The 20,027-nt window shown below is 40.0% G+C and overlaps 1 protein-coding gene and 1 pseudogene across 3 annotated transcripts in view; one reads left to right on the top strand and one right to left on the bottom strand.

Annotated features, from left to right (window-relative positions):
- The window catches only part of smurf2 (SMAD specific E3 ubiquitin protein ligase 2), a 295,721-nt gene that overhangs the window by 53,185 nt on the left and 222,509 nt on the right, over nucleotides 1-20,027 (top strand). The window lies entirely within an intron of this gene.
- LOC140464239 (large ribosomal subunit protein uL3-like) lies at nucleotides 3,742-4,940 on the bottom strand (annotated as a pseudogene).

Here is a 20,027-nt window from a genome sequence, read left to right as displayed (position 1 = left end):
TATCCCTTACCAAGATTCAGGAGCTTAGTCTCAGAATCGACTACCTCACTCTCCATCATGTTGAAGAATTTTGTCATATTATGGTCTCTCATCTCCAAGGAACCTCTCACAATTAAATTAAATATCCAGTTTAAGGTGGTCTGTTCTCTAATTGGTTCCTTAATGTATTTGTTCAGAAAACCATGCTGTATACACTTCAGGAATTCCTTCTCTACGGTATTGATTTGCCCAATCTATATGTAGATTAAAGTCACCCATAATTACAAGCATCTTTACCACAGGCATCTCTGATTTGCTCTTTACTTCCCATCATTCCTGCCACAGTTTGGTCTATATACCATCCCACACTGAATGAATGAATGTTTTTTGCTCCTTGGTGTTTCTCAATTTTACTCACACAGGTTCTACATTGTCTGAGATAATATCTTTCCTCAATTTTGTGTTTCTATCCACCTTAGCCAGTAATGCAACTCCACCGCCTTTTCCTTTCTGTCCTTCTTAACTAATGAATACAACTGGATTTTCACTTCTCATCTTGGTCATCTGGTGAACTGTGACCTTAGTGTCAGGTTTGAAATTCTGGTCCTCAAATATTCTCTGAATGGTTGAAGGCAGAACTGGCATGTTGGAGTCATTGATAAGTTTCGTCAATGTTTGTCTGTCTTTATTGCGACAAAGCTGCCAAAATATGGAAAATACTCCAACTACGATTGATATTGTGATCTGGGAGCTGGATGGAAAAAGACTTTAGTTTTTTGGAAGCTTTAGTAAAAGGCCCATTTTCTCATACTTCAGAGAAAGATTTGACAATGACCTGCAGCTGTTTCTAAGTGAGCACAGACATAACAAGCATCCAAATATTGAAATGCCAATCACTTTAGCCTGTTCCACTATTCAGTTGGATCATGGATGATTTGAGTTTTCTCCATTTATTTGTTCACGATGTTTTCACATTTTTTTTGTATGTGTGGCATGGTGATAGTGTCACTGGACTAGAAATCCTAGTAGAATCACTAGACTTGCACAGCCTGGCCTAATGCACTGGGGCCAAGGGTTCCAATCCTGCCATTGCAGTTGTTAATTGAATTCAATTAATTTTCATAATATTATTAATAATGGAGTATTAAGCCTAGTCTCAGTGATGGTGACCATGAAGCTATCGTTGGTTGTTGTAAAAAACCCATTTGGTTCACTAATGTCCTTTTGGCAAGGAAATATGACCAGAAGACTGAGCAGTAGTAGACCTCTCAGCCCATCAAGGCTGCTGCACCATTCAATGAGATCATGGCTGATCTGATTAATCTTCAATTTGACTTTCCTATCTTTTTCCCAAAAAAATGCTGATTCCCTTACAGATTAAAAATTTCTCTATCTCAGCCTTGTATGTACTGAATGACCCAGCCTCAACAGACGTTCGTGGTAAAGAATTCCACAGGTTCGGAACCCTCCAAGAAGAAATTCCTTCTCATCTCTCAAATGTGCGACCCTTTATTCTGGGATTATGCACCCTGGTCCTTGATTCTCTTGCATAGGGAAACCTTCTTTCTGCAAATAGTCTGTCAAGTCCTCAATGAATCTTTGTATGTTTCAATAAAGTGGTCTCTCATTCTTTGAAATTCCAATGAGTGTAGACCCAATCTACTTGAGCCCTCCTCATAAGACAGTTCCTCCATACCTAGTATCAATTTAGTGAACCTTCTCTGGACTGCTCCCAATGTTTGTATGTCTTTTGTGAGATAAGGGGCCAAAAGCTGTTCATTGTTCATGCTGTGTTCTGACTAGTGCCTTGTATAGTTATAGTAAATCCTCCCTACATTTATATTCCATTCCATTTGTCTTCCTTATTCGCAGCTCCACATTGATTTGTAGCTTTTTGTGATTCATGGATGAGGATTCCCAAATCCCTTTGTTCTACAGCTTGCTGCAGTCTTTCTCCATTTCAATATTCAGCTCCTGTATTTGTCCTGCCAAAGTACATAACCTTTGTTCCCTGACAAAGGGTCTTCCATCTGCCCACTCACTTAGCCTAGGTAAAAACAATGACTGCAGATGCTGGAAACCAGATTCTGGAATAGAGTGGTGCTGGAAAAGCACAGCAGTTCAGGCAGGCAGGGAAATTGATGTTTTCGGGCAAAAGCCCTTCATCAGGAATACAGGAAGAGTGCCTGAAGGGTGGAGAGATAAATGAGAGGAGGGTGGGGGTGGGGAGAAAGTAGCAAGCAGGAAAATTGCTCCTCAGATGCTGCCTGAACTGCTGTGCTTTTCCAGCACCACTCTATTCTGGAATCCACTCACTTAACCTGTTGCTATCCATCTGCAGACACTTGGTGGTGTTCTCACCGCTTGCCTTCCATCTGTCTTTGTCTTCAGCAAACTGGGTTGCACTACATTAATTTTCCTCGTGCAAGCCAGTTAATGTGGCCCTAGCAATGATCCTTGTGATACACCACTGGTTTTAGGTTGCAATCCTGAAATTGCCTCCCTTATCCCAATCCTCAGTCTTCTGTTAGCTAGCTGATCCTCTCTTCATGTCAACATAATATTTCTAACACCATGAGCTCTTATTAAGTAGCCTAATTTGTGGCACCTTATCAAACTCCTTATGAAAATCCAAATGTATTACTATTGCTTCCCCTTTATCTATTCTGTTTGTTACCTCCTGAAAGAATTCTAGCAAACTTGTGAGGCATGATTCCCCCTTCATGATGCCATGCTGACTCAGTTTTATCTTATGTATTACAACATGGTGCCATTACATCCTTTATAATTGACATTTATTTTTCCCCAATTACAGATGTTAAGCGAACTGGCCTACATCACCTAATATTTGTTTCTTTCCTTTGTAACTAAAGGTATTACAGAGGAACCTTGATTATCCGAGCGAGGGCACTATTTCATTTTGATTTGACCTTAAACATGCTGTACTGGAGAGTTTGTTTAAATCTATAATTTTAATGAGACTGCTATTTAAACAAACTAATCTTTGCATTTTGCAAATTGCAGGTTAAACTAAGAAGGATGAAACCCTTCCCATCACATAACTATACGAAATCCCAGCATTAAACAAGATCCTGGACAGCTTCTACAATCATGAGCATTTGTCAGTTTCTGTGAACTCAATATCGCGCTGGAAAGACAGAAGTATCACCTCGTGCATATGTTTACTTTCTCTGCTATTTTTTTCATTTAATGGCCCGGTAAAGTGACAGGAATAAAGCAAAGGGCTGTGTAACTAACCCTTGCGTTTTTAAAAAAAAAGTCCAGTCACTATTGCTTGATGTGCTTGTGTTTCTTTGTTTTTGCCAGCATTTTCCATGTTCTTGGAATAGGTAGTCCGAATTCACTTATCTCTTTGATGTAACATTTTGACAGGAACCTTGAGATTGTCTTTGGATAATCCGAAATTTGGATAATTAATATTCGGATAATTGAGGTTCCTCTGTATGTGAGCAGCTTTCTACTCCATTGTGACTTTTCCAGAATCTAAGGATTCTTGGAAAGTTACTACCAGTGCATTTACTATCTCAGCAGCTACTTCATTTAATATCTTAGAGTGTAACCTGTCAAGTCCAGAGTACTCATTGCTCTTTAATCACGTAAGTTTCTCTTGCACTTTTTCTTAACTGATAATTAGTTTACTTACTTCCTCTCCTCCTTTTGCTGCTTGAATATTTAGTAATTAAATTTTTAAAATAAAAATATTTATTGATCACTGGAGCAATGTCATAATTGGTCCATGGTTTATGCAGCCTCTTCTTTTGCCATGTGATCTTTCTTCAGGGTCCCATAAATGTTGCCTTTTCCTCAGTGGTCCGGAAGTGGCCATGACCAAATTTTGGAAGAGGTATCAATAAACTTCAGGTCGATCTTCTCCACAGCACATCTTCTGCACCAAGGGCTTGTGCAGTGTAAGCACATGTCTCTTGGTACCAACAACACAGTCCTTCATCATTACAAAATCATTGGTCACTTCACCATAGTGACGAAATTCTTCTACTGGGTTGATGCTCTTGTCAGTCAGGTCGTACTCTGTAGCAGCATTATTCTTCACCAGGTTACCATCCTTGGTTTGGTCACCTGGTCCAATCCTGTAGGTCGTCTTGTTGATCTCTGTACGGTGATGGTATCCCTTCTGACCTGCATGAGCAACAGAGAAAACTACAGAGTCAAGATGCCAAGCTCCAATACAGGCAACTTTATGCAGCCCCTTGTGAGTCTTCCTTGGCAGTTTCTTCGTGTGCCAACGACTGGTGAACCCTTTGAAGCCATGGCTTTTGGTTACACCAATGGCATCTATCATCTCATCCTGACCAAACACCAGATTAGCAGCAACCTACTGTTCCTGTTTCTGTCTTGCTCAATCAACTCTCTGCAATGATCCCACCATTCAAGTGGATCTCCATGATGTGGGGTGATTTCTGACGCAAGGGAAGCAGGAACATCTATGTGTAAACAATGACACGAATAACCTGGCAGTATTTCTTCATGCTGTTGAAGTCCTTCTCCAGTTGCTTCTTGCCATCATCATTCTGCCATTTCTTGCAGTACTTGGTGAAAGCCTTCTTCTTGGGTTGTACCAATTCCTGTAGAACCGACACATGCATTCATCGCTGATCTGCTCGGCAAAGATGGTCTTAAAGGTCCGGAGACCACAGGAAGTCTCAATGTAGCAATGAGACCAACAATTACCGTTGGACGAGTTTCAATTACAGTCACCGCTTCAACCAACTCCTTCTTGTTTACCTTTGAAACAGGCCTGTCAGTGTCAGGAACAACGTGTGTCATGCCAGCCTTGTAACCAAAGAAGGGGTCAGATGGATGGATTTGGAAGAATCATCTTTGAAGAAACTCTTCACTTTGCTCTTGTGCCTCTGGCTCCTTTTTTGGTGCAGGAAGCCCAGAGAACCGTGTCTGGGGGTGGAGAACTTACAATGAGACATTTTTCAAAGTGATCTGAAAGGAGTATTTAGTAACTTAATGATGCACGTAGTGTCTTCCACTGTGAACACTGATGCAAATTGTTGATCATTAATTTTGCAGATGATAGAAAAATTGGGGTGGTAAACAAAAAGGAGGATAACTTTTAGATTGCAGGAAGTAAAAGATGTGCTGGTCAGGCTGCTCAATGGCAAACGGAAATTATTCCAGATTAATATAAGGTGATACACTTCAGCAGAACAATCAAGGCAAGGGAATTCATGATGAATGGTAGGATCCTGGAAGTACTGGGCATGTTTACTGATTCCCTAAAATACAGAACAGGTGGATAAAGTGGGTAGGAATGGGATACTTGCCTCTAATAGCCAAGCTTGGAGTTTTGAGAGCAGTGAGATTATGCTGCAACTATACAAAAACATTGGTTAGGTCACAGAGTATTGTGTGCAGTACCTGAAACCACATTCTTAGACGGGATGTGATTAACACTGGAGAGGATGCAGAGGAGATTCACCAGGACTTTGCCTGAGCTGGAAAGATTGGACAGAGTGGGCTCTTTTCCTTAGAGCAGATGAGACTTTAGGGGAACATGTTTAAGATGTATAAAATTCAGAAATATAGACAGGGTGGATGGAAGAAACATTTCCCTTGCTGAAGGGATCTATGGCTGGGACCATAGATTTAAGGTAAGAGGCAGAAAATTTCGGGGAAATGTGAGGCAAAACCTTTTCACCCAGAGGATGGCAGCGCATTTAGATCTCACTGCCCCTGTGCAGGCAGAAACCCTCCCAATATTTAAGAAATATTTAGCTGTACACTTGTGATGTCAAGGTTTACAAGGCTATGGTCCAAATACTGGAAAATGGGATTAATATGAGACCATAAGAAATAGAAGCAGGAGTAGGCCATCTGGCTCATTGAGTCTACTCTGCCATTCAATAAGATCATTGTTGATCTTGTTGTGAACTCGGCTCCATTTACCCATTTGTTTACCATAAACCTTAATTCCTTTACTGTTCAAAAAATGTGTTTGTCTTTGCCTTAAAAACATTGAACAAGGTTGCCAAAACTGTTTCACTGGTTAGGGATTTCCTCAAACTTGAATCCCTTTGGTTGAACTAGTTCTTCGTCAACTTGGTCTGAAATCTGCTCCCCCTTATTTTGAGGCTAGGCCCCCCGGTTCTAGTTTCACCCACCAGTGGAAACAACCTCTCTGCTTTTATCTATTCCCTTGATAATTTTGTATGTTTTTATAAGATTTCCCTCATTCTTCTAAATTCCAATGAGTATAGTCCCATTCTACTCAATCTCTTCTCATAATTCCAGAATCAACCTAGTGAACCACCTATAGTGTCAGTACATCCTTTGTCAAGTAAGGAGACCAAAGCTGTGCACAGTAGTCCAGGTGTGGCCTCACCAGCACTCTGCACAGCTGCAACATAACTCACTATTTTTAAACTCCATCCCTCCAGCAATGGAAAACAATATTCCATTTGTTGTCTTAAATACCTCCTGCATCTAAAAAACAACTTTTTGTGGTTAATGTACAAGGACACCCAGGTCCCTCTGCATAGCAGCTTGCTGCAATGTTTCCCCTTTTAAGTAATAGGCCACTTTGCTATTATTCCTATCAAAATGGATGACCTCATTATATATAATATTAAGATTTGTACTCCATGCCTACTCACTTAACGTATCTATATTCCTGTGCACACTTTATTCATCTTAGTGTCATTTGTGAACTTTGACACGCTACACTGAGTCCTCAACTCTAAATCATCTATGTAAATTGTGAACAATTGTGGTGCCAACACTGATCCCTGAGGCACACCACTAGTAACTGATTGCCAACCAGAAAAATACCTATTTATTCCAACTCTTTGCTTTCTGCTAGTTAACCAATCTTCTATCTGTGCTATTTACCTGTAATAATGTGTACCTTTATCTTATGCGGTAGCCTTTTGTGCTTCACCTTTGTCGCATGCCTTCTGGAAAATCCAGATATAATTAGTAGTTGTTTTTGATCGGCGCAGACTTGCTTGTCCCTTTTTTCTGTGCTGTAGCTCTCTGACTCAAGTATTTATTTAACTCCTCTGTCAGTTCCTGCTTCCGTATTATTCTTCTCCCAGTCTCATTCTGGGGGGGGAGGTGGTCTATGTTTACTTTGGCTTTGTCTTCCTTTTTATATGGTTAAAGTAGCTCTTGCTATCTGTTTTGATATTACTTGCAAGTTATAGAATCATAGGGATGTACAGCATGGAAACATACCCTTCGGTCCAACCTGTCCATGTCGACCAGATATCCCAACCCAATCTAGTCCCACCTGCCAGCACCCAGCCCATATCCCTCCAAACCCTTCCTATTCATATACCTATCCAAATGCCTTTTAAATGTTGCAATTGTACCAGCCTCCACCACTTCCTCTGGCAGCTAATTCTATACACGTACCACCCTCTGCGTGAAAAAGTTGCCCCTTAGGTCTCTTTTACATCTTTCCCCTCTCACCCTAAACCTATGCCCTCTAGTTCTGAACTCCCCATCCCAGGAAAAAGACTTTGTCTATTTATCCTATCCATGCCCCTCATAATTTTGTAAACTTCTATAAGGTTACCCCTCAGCCTCGGGCGCTCCAGGGAAAACAGCCCCAGTCTGTTCAGCCTCTCCCTATAGCTCAATCCTCCAACCCTGGCAACATCCTTGTAAATCTTTTTTGAATCTTTTCAAGTTTCACAATATCTTTCCAATAGGAAGGAGACCAGAATTGCACGCAATATTCCAACAGTGGCCTAACCAATGTCCTGTACAACCACAACGTGACCTCCCAATCCCTGTACTCAATACTCTTGACCAATAAAGAAAAGCATACCAAACGCCGCCTTCGCTATCCTATCTACCTGCGACTCCACTTTCAAGGAGCAATGAACCTGCACTCCAAGGTGTCTTTGTTCAGCAGCACTCCTTAGGACCTTACCATTAAGTGTATAAGTCCTGCTAAGATTTGCTTTCCCAAAATGCAGCACCTCGCATTTATCTGAATTAAACTCCATCTGCCACTTCTTAGCCTATTGACCCATCTGGTCAAGATCCTGTTGTAATCTGAGGTAATCCTCTTCGCTGTCTACTACACCTCCAATTTTGGTGTCATCTGCAAACGTACTAACTGTACCTCTTATGCTCACATCTAAATCATTTATGTAAATGACAAAAAGTAGAGGACCCAGCACCAATCCTTGTGGCACTCTACTGGTCGCAGACCTCCAGTCTGAAAAACAACCCTCCACCACCACCACTGGCTCTTCTACCTTTGAGCCAGTTCTGTATCCAAATGGCTAGTTCTCCCTGTATTCCATGAGATCTAACCTTGCTAATCAGTCTCCCATGGGGAACCTTGTCGAACGTCTTACTGAAGTCCATATAGATCACATCTTTTGCTCTGCCCTCATCAATCCTCTTTGTTACTTCTTCAAAAAATTCAATCAAGTTTGTGAGACATGATTTCCCAAACGCACAGCCATGTTGACTATCCTGAATCAGTCCTTGCCTTTCCAAGTACATGTACATCCTGTCCCTCAGGATTCCCTCCAACACTTGCCCACCACTGAGTTCAGGCTCACTGGTCTATAGTTCCCTGGCTTGTCTTTACCACTCTTCTTAAACAGTGGCATCTCGTTTGCCAACCTCCCAGTCTTCTGGCACCTCTCCTGTGACTATCGATGATACAACTATCTCAGCAAGAGGCCCAGCAATCACTTCTCTAGCTTCCCACAGAGTTCTTGGGTACACCTGATCAGGTCCTGGGGATTTATCCACCTTTACTCTTCTCAAAACATCCAGCACTTCCTCCTCTGTAAGGTGGACATTTTGCAAGATGTCACAGTCTATATCTTCCATATCCTTTTCCACAGTAAATACTGATGCAAAATATTCATTTAGTTTTTTGATTAGATTAGATTACTTACAGTGTGGAAACAGGCCCTTCGGCCCAACACATCCACACTGACCCGCTGAAGCGCAATGCACCCTACATTTACCCCTTATTTAACACTACGGGCAATTTAGCATGGCCAATTCACCTGACCTGCACATCTTTGGACTGTGGGAGGAAACTGGAGTACCCGAAGGAAACCCACACAGACACGGGGAGAATGTGCAAACTCCACACAGTCAGTCGCCGGAGTCGGGAATTGAACCCGGGTCTCTGGTGCTGTGAGGCAGAAGTGCTAACCACTGTGCCACCGTGCCGCCCCTAGTTCCTCCCCCATTTTCTGTGGCTCGACACAAAGGCCGCCTTGCTGATCTTTGAGGGGCCCTATTCTCTCCCTAGTTACCCCTTTGTCCTTAATGTATTTGTAAAAACCCTTTGAATTCTCCTTGAGACAGCTTTGGCAAACAGAATTATGTCCCCATTTTGCCCTCCTGATTTCCCTCTTAAGTATACTCCTACTTTCTTTATACTCTAAGGATTCCATCGACCTATCCTGTCTATACCTGACATATACTTCCTTCTTTTTCTTAACCAAACCCTCAATTTCTTTAGTCATCCAGCATTCCCTATAACCTAACAGCCTTTCCTTTCAACCTGACAGGAATGTACTTTCTCTGGATTCTTGTTATCTCTTGTTTTCTTCTTCTTCGTTACTTTTTGGTTTACATCCTTTCCTAATTTAGTCTAAATAGGAGCTTAGATCTAAGAAATATGGTTATCTGCCTTCAGAAATGGCCCAGCAAGATAGTTTGTTCAAAGACAACAATTGCTGGCCTTGCTGGTGATACCCAAATTCAAATCCCAATCAACAGTAAATAAACAAAACAGGATGGCTGATTTTTGATCATTTCCAATTAACCCAACTTCAGTATCTTTTTGTGAGGATGTAGGAGGCAGGGTAGAACTCCAAATTTCAAGTACACCTTGTATGAAAATGTTCTTTCTGAGGCCTCCCAGCTCTAATTTTAAGATTATACCTCATTGTTGTGAACTTCCTTACTAGAAGAGAAATGGTTTCTTTATATCTACCTTAGAAAAGAAAGAAAAAGAAACATCAAATTTCAAAAGCAAAATCTGCTGGTTTAAAAAAAAATTCAAGTGTAACCACTTTTTATTTTGCAAAGAAAAAGTGTTCAAACAACCTGACCTGTGTTTGGTTGCTTGGGGATTACTCCTCAGTCACCCATCACCTTCTCCCTTCAGCACCTATCCGTGACAATGTAGGAGGTACAACACCTGTCCTTTTACCTCCCCCTTTCTCTGATGTAAGTCCCAAACAGTATTTCCAAGAAAGCAGAGACTTGTAATTCTTTCAATTTACTTTACTTTAGTCACTGGTCATGATGTGGCATTCTTTACATTGGAGAGACCCCAAATGCAGACTGGCTAACCGCAGCACATTTTTAGTTCTTGTGAGTGCTCGGCTTGAATTCGGGGTTATACTGTTTGTTGTGAACGTTTAGAGTCATAGAGCCATAGGGGTGTACAGCACAGAAATAGCCTCTTTGGTCCAACTTGTCCATGTTGACCAGATATCCTAAACTAATCTAGTCCCATTTGCCAGCACTTGGCTCATATCTCTCTCAACCCTTCCTATTCATATACCCATGCCTTTTAAATGTTGCAGTTGGACCAGCCTCCACCACTTCCTCTGGCAGCTCATTCTTTCATGCACTACCCTCTGCGTGAAAAAGTTGCCCATTAGGTCTATTTTATATCTTTCCCCTCTCGCCATAAATCGAGTTCTGGACTCTCCCATCCCAGGGAAAAGACTTTGTCTATCGTATCCGTGCCCCTGATTTGATAAACTCCCATAAGGTTAGCCTCCGCTCCAGGGAAAATAGCCCCAGCCTATTCAGCCTCTCCCTATACCTCAAATCCTCCAACCCTAGCAATATTCTTGTAAATCTTTTCTGAATCCCCTCATCTTTCGCAACATCCTTCCAATGGGAAGGAGACCAGAATTGCAAGCAATATTCCAAAAGTGACCTCACCAACATAGCTGCAACAAGACCTCCCAACTCCTATACTCAATACTCTGACTGATTAAAGGAAAGCATACCAAATGCTGCCTTCACTATCCTATCTACCTGTGACTCTACTTTCAAGGAGCTATGAACCAGTACTCCAAGGTCTCTGTTCAACAACACTCCCTAGGACCTTAACATGAAGTCCTGCTCTGATTGCTTTTCCAAAATGCAGCGCCTTACATTTATCTAAATTAAACTCCATCTGCAACTCCTCAGCCTATTGTGCATCTGATCAAGATCCCATTGTAATCTGAGGTAACCTTTGCTGTCCACTACACCTCCAATTTTGGTGTCATCTGCAAACTTACTAACTATACCTCCTATGTTCACATCCAAATCATTTATATAAATGACGAAAAGTAGTGGACCCAGCACCTATCCTTGTGGCACTCCACTGGTCACAGGCCTCCAGTCTGAAAAGCAACCTTCCACCACCACCCTCTGTCTTCTACCTTTTGAGCTAGTTCTGCATCCAAATGGCTAGTTGTCCCTGTATTCCATGAGATCTAATCTTGCTGACCAGTCTCCCATTATTGCTTTCCCAGTCTCGCTTTATTGAAGTCCATATAGATCACGTCTACTGCTCTGCCCTCATCAATTTTCTCTCTCTCTCTCTCTCTCTCTCTCTCTCTCTCTCTCTCTCTCTCTCTCTTCCCCCCCTCTCTCTCTCTCTCTCTCTCTCTCTCTCTCTCTCTCTCTCTCTCTCTCTCTCTCTCTCTCTCTCTCTCTCTCTCTCTCTCTCTCTCTCTGTGTCTACCCCCCCCGACCGCTTCACTGATTATGTGCTGTTTTATTGTCTGTCCATCTCCCTTTTAAAAGTGCTGTTGTTTTGACTTTGTTTTGGAACTTTGGGGGGAAAAAATGCAACAGCTTATCAAATAGTAATTGCAGCTCCTGGAATTCGAGGAAATCACCTCCAACACCTAAAATAACTCAAAAAAAAAGGAGCAGGTATTATAGCCACAAAATTTCCCTGTCCTGTATCTTAGATTACCCAAAAGCCTCATCTTCTACCTCAAAAATATTTAAATTGTGCACCAGAAATCATTCCAAATATATTACTAATTGTATTAACTGTTGATTCAAGAGATTTAGTCTTGGTTTACTCAGATATTGTTCTGTACAATTACTAGTTAGTCTGTAATTTTTTTCACATGCCATATTATGTTTGATCTTTCCAACTCTGCTCCTCCAGCAATACCCCAACCCAGTCCCACGGAATAGTACAAATGAGAAAGCCAGAAAATGTGTCTCAAACTAGGAAAGTGTTTCTCTCAATAAGTAATTCCTATTGCTGTTCATGTATATTTGCTTGCCCTAAAATCTCCTGATACATAAAGAAGTAAAAAGGACAGGCTTTAGTGCAATTTTGAAAGCCTTGCTACATTATTTGAATCCATTCAGATGGAAAGATTAATAACATAGATATTTTATAACTTGATGCAGCACAGAACTTATCATTTTACAGATAACAGTACGTGGTTATGTGTCCAACCTGTTTGCAACCCAAACACAATGATGAGATGTATCAAATGCTACCCATGTCACACATTTATGTTTGCTTTGAACACTGATTAAAGTTTTCTGCAAGATCATCTCTTCAGTTGGGATTTTGTACTTCTAAAAATAGTGATGCTTCCTTCACTTGTATTCTATCACATATGGAAATAACTACAATAAAACATATAAAGATATGGTTTTTAAAATTAAATACTGAGGCACTGTCTTGCTTGTTGGATGTTAAACATCTGATTGCACTACTTGAAGAGTAGGTGGTTCTTTTTGTATCTTTACCAATTTATCAAAGAAGAAAAATATGATTATTCATTGGACCAGACCAAATCTCCTTCAAAATATATTAAGGAGATAGCCTCGACCCTAGTGTTTCTTGTTTAAAGGCAAGTGTAACGTGCTGTATTCCAGATATAATTTGATTGGTTACAGTACTAGGCTTTAAGCGAAACATTTTTTATTCTTACCCTGTAGTTAAACTGCAAAACAAAAGAAAGAAGAATTGACATAACTTTTAATTCCATTGGGAATCTTAGCTGAATAATAAATATGTAACAACCTAAACAGCAACTGTTCGAATATAGTAATATCCCATTAACACACCCTCGGTAAAGGCAAATTCAGTAAAGTAGATTGCATGCGAGACAGAGAGAACTTCAGCTTTCAGCTGTAACAGAGAGAGGAATAGCAGCTTCAATATCCAACTTCGTCCCCAGCAACTGCTCAAAGCCAAACTAAAACCCAGTTCGGTGGGAACCTGACTCCGTCCATTTATGTGACTTCTATTGTTCTAGCTTTTAAAAAAACTCCCAAAGCCTCTTAAGCTGTTTACAATATTCGATTGGAGAAGACAGCTCAGTACCTATGGCTGAAAATCTCTTCAATAAAAACCAGGACAAAATACACCTCTTAAAGCCATAGTATTGGCTCTCAAACCATTTTCTATATAGTCATATAAATTAATTTTTAAACTTATTGACTGTCAGAAGTTCTAGAAGGTAACTGATTGTATGTGAAATTCTTTGAAACATGTTGTCAGACATCAAGAGGCCAAATAGGAGAAACTGAAGATGCTGGAGAGGCGGAGTCAAAAAGCGTAGCTCTGATACAGCACAGTAGGTTAGGCAGCATCCAAGGAGCAGGAGAGTTGATGTTTTGGGCATAAGTCCTTCATCAAGAATGTGATGGCCAAATGTGCACCTGTCTTTTCCTGCCTTGAAGTCACCAAAACTCTGCAGCCCTTGTTTTGTCTGGCATTCAGTCCTGTTCAACCATCACTCCTGTGTTCACTAGCTTGCATAGCTCCCGTTTTTGCACTGTTTCCATTTTGAAATTCACAGTGCTGCAAAAACTCAGCAGTTAGAGTAGCATCTGTGAGGAGAGCAACAGAGTTAAAATTTCAAGCCCAGTGTGACTCTTCAGAACTCTCATCTAAAGTTCTCATTCTTGTTTTGAAAAATGTCTAGGCTCTTATCATTCCATCTGTCTTTATAATCTCATCTCGCTCTAATTCTCCCAAGATCTTTGTGCTTCTCCACTTCTGGCACCTTGAGTATTCGCAGTTTTAGTTGCTTCAGCATTGTAAGCCGGGCCTTCAGATGCCAAGCCCTCAACTCTGGAATTCTTTCCCTGATTCTCGCCAGGACTGCACCTCTTGTCAATATGCTTCCTAAAACCTGTTTTATTTGATGAAATTTGTTATCTAACCTAACACCTCCCCTTCTAGCTAAGTGTTGGTTTTCCTATGAATGTTTTGAGTTTATTATTACAAATGTGCTCCATTAAATGTGAACTGATTTTGCATGTTTGTCTGCAAATATGAATACCATGGAGCTTCAGAACCACCTAGAAACTTTCAAATCCTGTTGATGGTCATGTATCTTCAGATACTGCTACTAATGGTCTTGCAGTTATGATTTGTAATTTTGTCTGTGTGAGAGGCAGTAGTGCTAGGAGCAAGCTTTTCCAAATCTTGCAAGTCCACAGAGTTCAAGCTGGAAATAGACTGCTAAACAAAAATAGAACAGAGCTCTCTGGGTTTTTGAGGTTGGATTTGCAGAGCTAGAATAGTACGTGTGGCCTGTAATCTGATGTGCAGACACTGTGCCACCTAGATGCAAATCACTCCTTTTTTCAAAGCAAATCTGGTTAGCAGTATGTGTTCTGACTGTAATCGGGGCATAACAGGCTTTATAAATGAACTTGTTCTGAAATGGAGTAGTAGTTTTGTATTAACTGATTTAATTATAAAATTGATCCATTTTAGTTTTTGTGTTTTTATATTTTTGTATTTTGTTTTTTTAAAAATTATTCTACTGTTAAACAAAGTTTAACAAATTAATTTGTATTATACAAGCTAAATTTCCACATCATTCTAATTTTCACTTCATTTGGTTAATTATATGCAGATGAAATTCTGAGCAATATTTGTTTGAAGTGTTTATGGTACATCTGCAAATGCAATATGGGCCAAGAGTCATACCTAAAACCCAGTTATAGCTAATTCTCAGTTGGATCTACTGCAATAAAATCAAATGTATGCCACTAGAATGTGCGGTGAATAAATAAGCAGATTTAGGAAATCTTTTTAAATGAACATTGTTAATTTGGCATGGGCAAAAAGACAGAAAAAGACTTTAAAAATGCATTAATAGACTTGACTATTCTTACTAATACACTTTGGTGATTACAGAGCACATTATAAAATTTTAAATCTGTGCAAGATTGCAAATTTTTCCCAACTGGTTGTGAGATTTGACTCCCAATAGGATAGCTTTAATGTGTCTGGTAAACAGGACGAGGTCTAGTCTGACCAGCTGGCAACAATAGCAATGTAGAATGTCAGGTGTAAGAATCTGTGCACATCCATTGCAAAAAGATGATCTGCAGTATGCAGTCATTGCAGGCTGAATTGCTGCCAAATGGGAAATGAATCACCGTCTTTGAATGGGATGAGTGCTATGCGTGAGGAGTTCAATATTCAAGTATTTTGGCTCAAATTCCACTAAAAATGATTAATAGTTTATCATATTTCCTTTTCACAAAAGGGTGGGTTGTGTATTTTAGTGTTTCAAACTTGTATAATACAGCTTATACCTCTGCCATTTTGATTTTTGTTTAATAGTTGCTACGGATTGCTAATTCCGACAGGAAAGATTTAATTTTCCTCTTGATTTTTGTTTGAATGATTTTGCAGTAGATTAAATGAAAAAATATTTGGCACGTTCATTCAATGACCTTCCCATCATCAGAAGGTCAGATGTGGATATCATCATTGATTGGACAATGTCCAGCAGCATTTGAGATTGCTCAGGTACTGAAGCAGGCTATGTCCAAATGCAGCAAGACCTGGGCAGTTTACAAATTTAGGCTGGAATGTGGCCAGTAACATTATTTGCTATAGGATGTGTAGGAGCAGAGAGGACTGGGTTTATATGTATGTAATATGTTACAGGTGATAAGATAGGTAGAGAGCGCTGTTAATAAAACATGCAGTATTCATCAATAGGCTTCATTAATACATTAGTAGAGGTAATAGAGTGCAAGAGCAGGGATGCAATGTTGAACTTATAAAACACTGGTTAGATCTCGGTTGAACTAATGTGCAGCTCTCGGTACCACTGTTTAAGAAGAATGCAGATATTTTGTAGCGATTGCAGAAGAGTTCTATGAGAATGGTTCCAGAGTAGAGAAACTTCGGCAGTGTGGATAGATTGAGAATTTGGGATTAGTTTCATTGAAGAGGAGATTTGATAGAGGTTTCAAAAACCGTGTGGGGTCTGGAGAAAGTAGGTAAGGAAAAACTATTCCCACTTGTTAAAGGATCAAGCAATTTTCTAATACATTAATGCTGACTCTGGTGAATCAACCCTCATTTTTTCATGTGACAAATAATTTTTGCTAAACACCTGTCATTGAGTGTCCACTTAGCCCAGAGATGTTTCAAGGTATTCTATTTTTTTTTTGAGGAAGCTTAATTTCTTTGATAAAACTCCAGCTTTTGATCAGCCTCGAACATTAAAATGGTTTGTTTGTAAATTTTCAGCATCCTTTTAGGGAAGAAAAAAATTCTGAGGATATATATCCTGAAGTTTCTGGTTCCACGTGAACAAAAAATGTTTTAAACTTTTTATCCATTCATGAAGTGAGAACACCCAGTTTTTATCAGTGTTCACAGGAGGTGGGTATTGCTGGCCAGTCTAGCAGTATTGCCCATCTTTAATTGCCCAGATGGCAGATGAGAGTCAACCACATTGCTGTGAGTCTGGAATCACATGAAGGCCAGACCAGGCTGGGACAGCAGTTTCCTTCCCTAAAGGACATAAACAAATCAGGTGGGGTTTTCCTGACAATAGGCGCTGGTTTTATAGTCATCATTAAACTATTAATTCCAGATTTCTGTTGAATTCAAAGTTCCACCACCTGCCATTGGGGGAAAATTGCACCAGGGTCCTGAGAACATTTTCTTGGGTCTTTGGATTGGCCTCACGAGGTCATTCCCAACCCTATAAGGGTCAACACAAACTTGCTTTCCCCTAATTGCTCTTGTAAATATGGTGATGAGTGCATTTTTGAATCCACAGTGGTATTATGAAGGGAATTCCACATTTTTGACCCACTGATTGTGAAGTAGCAGCAGGAGAATATGATTCCAAATCAGGGTGTTATGTGGTTTGGAGGGGATATTGAGGTGGCATTCCCATGCATCTGCTCCTTTTTCATTCTTTTAGGTGGTACACATTACAGGTTTTGAAAGTGTAGTTGAAAAAACCTTGGAAAGTTGCTTCAGTTCATCTTGAGTACAAAATGTGAAGTGGGACATTTGCATATATGCCATCTTGAACTATAAAAGGGCAGGGGGAAAATGAATGTCAAACCAGAACTCCAAGAACGAGTTTGAGAAAAACATGACACAAAATTGCAGGGGAGGAGTGAAAGCTGCATTGGGTCTGACTAGTTAAGTTATGAATCTCTGGAGAGTTCTGTAGGGTGAGACAATAGTTCATTCGATATTCCTAGACCAACTGCAAAAACTGTTGGAATTTATTTTTCTACTTCTTCCCATTTGAAAAATTTCCTCCTCTCTTCCAATTCCAAATGACCATTACTTTTATCACACGTATTTACATGATGCACTTCCATGCTACTTTAAATTTCACCAATGTATGTGGTTTTGTACTGTACAATTGCCTTGTAAATCATTACAGGGATTTTTGCCTCCACTAGTCTGTGGAAGGACATGTTTTAAACTCTCAGCCCTAAACTTATCATTTGCTAGATTCAACTTGGCTCGAGATATTGACATTGGCTTTATGGTGAGAAGGTTGTGAATTCCAAGACCCTCTTCAAAGATTCAGTCCTATCATCTAGGTTGACCCTTCTAATTCATTATTAGAATTACCCACTTGTGATAACTTGCCAGCCATTTCTTTTTTGGATAACTGGTACTAATTAGATATAGATAAAAGCACGATCATATTGTTCTGATTGCTCCCACAGCCAAACAAACATTTTTAAAAAAAAGTTACATCCTTGGGAGTGAATCATATCTGAGCAACTCTTCAAGAGGAAGGTAACAATAAGACTTTTTAATTGTTCCTCCCCACACTGTGGGTACTAGGCCATTGCCTAAGGAAGGATTCTGCTATTATTTATTAAAAGATGTGTGTATCTCAGTTCCTCATTTCCATTAACTGGATCAATTACATTAACTAGTGTATAGACTTGTTGTCCAGACTGTGATAGATGTTCTCTCAAATGTTGGCAAGCTATAATGTTGAAAATATTTTAACCAGATGCAAAATATAATAACGATCCATTCCTTTTAATTAACAATTACATAAACCAAGCATTCCAATGTGTTCTGTTGTAAGTTTTTAAATGGGTGTGGAAATCATTTGTCTTTACTGTTGAAGGAAGAATATTTTGGCTGCTTGTTTTGAATTTGAGTCTTTCACTGACTTTATTGCAGCTGTAGCAGTCATCATATGAGGACCTATTCCATGTAAGCTGATATGAAATGGCATTCAGCTATCGAGGGACAAGGTTTAGGAAATGCAAAACATAAAACTGTAGTCTGTAGAACCTCACAGCATTTTAATTCTGGCATGATGTAACATGTTGAGAGGAATTGGGAGGGAGAAATGAGGAAGTGGGAGGGATAAAAAAGGAAGTGCTTTGTTTACTGTAGAACAATGATGTGAAAAATGCAACCTGGTGTTAAGCAGTGGTCTAGACATGGAAAATGCAAGCAGACTCCAACTTGGTGTGTCTCCTAGTCACATAGGCTACATTAACAGAGACAACTGTACTCTGTGCCAGATCATGATAATCCATGCTGCAATTTTCCAGGAAAAGAAAACAAAAAAAGTTTCCTCATCTACTTTGTTTAAATGCCTTCTAGTCTTTTTAGAACATTTAAGCATTTAGATTTTGGAGAAATAAACAGTGGGTGTTGAATTACTGACCCTGATGTGGATTATGTACTTAAGACATTGGACAGTTCACTGGCTCCCAACCACAACTTTCAAAAGCACCAACAGTAATCTTTGTTCTCAGACCTTAGGTTTTCCAACAACCATTTTTATTTTCCATCTCCTCAAGTACATTGATTAGATTTCCATTGATGCTCAGTGCAACTTGAGTTATGTTGGGTGATACATTTCATTGGAGGGGTGGCACAGTGGCTCAGTGGTTAGCACTGTTGCCTCACAGCACTAGGGATCCGGGTTTGATTCCCGCCTTGGGCTACTGTCTGTGTGGAGTTTGCATATTCTCCCCATGTCTGCTTGGATTTCCTCTGGGTGCTCCGGTTTCCTCCCACAATCCAAAGATGTGTGGTTTAGGTGGATTGGCCCTGTTGGAATTGCTCACAGTGTTCAGGGATGTGTAGGTTCAGTGTATTAGTCTGGGGTAAATGTAGAGCAGTCGGGGAATGGGTCTGGATGGGTTACTCTTCAGAGGGTTGGTGTGGACTTGTTGGGCCAGAGGGCCTGTTTCCACATTGTAGGGTTTATATATCATATGGAACGATATGAGAAGAGGAAAATCTGATATCCTCCATGAGACTGCCTTCTCTCCCTTTTACTTGATTTCTTTTACTTAACAGCTAAGGTTTAGAAGTTGGGCCTGCTGTGACACATTAGTAGTCGTCCAAGGCACCAAGCTATCTCTTACTTTCTTGTAGATCTACCTGAGCACTCTATGACCTGACAGTATGTATCTGATTGATTGATTGTCTTAGATATGTTGAATACATCTTCGTTCCTTGTAGACATTCAGATCTATCTGATAAAATGTTCCAAACTATTATTGTTGAGAGTCTTTTGATTTTATATGCTTAGCATCTTTTTACATGTCTAATGTAACAGTAACTGTAACTGTTGACCTGAGGTAATTAGTGATAGTCTGTGAGTGACCATTGACAGCTGTCTGTGAAGAAGAGTTAAGGTTCAAACCATTTATTGTTCCTACTATAAGCCCCTATTGTCTGTGCATGCACATTTACATGAATTTATATTTGTGTGCAGAGTTCTTTTGTCCTTTTGATAAAATTTAAATATTTA

The sequence above is a fragment of the Chiloscyllium punctatum genome, chromosome 39, assembly GCF_047496795.1.
Source record: "Chiloscyllium punctatum isolate Juve2018m chromosome 39, sChiPun1.3, whole genome shotgun sequence".
NCBI lineage: Eukaryota > Metazoa > Chordata > Chondrichthyes > Orectolobiformes > Hemiscylliidae > Chiloscyllium > Chiloscyllium punctatum.
This window is presented reverse-complemented; position numbering and strand designations above follow the sequence as displayed.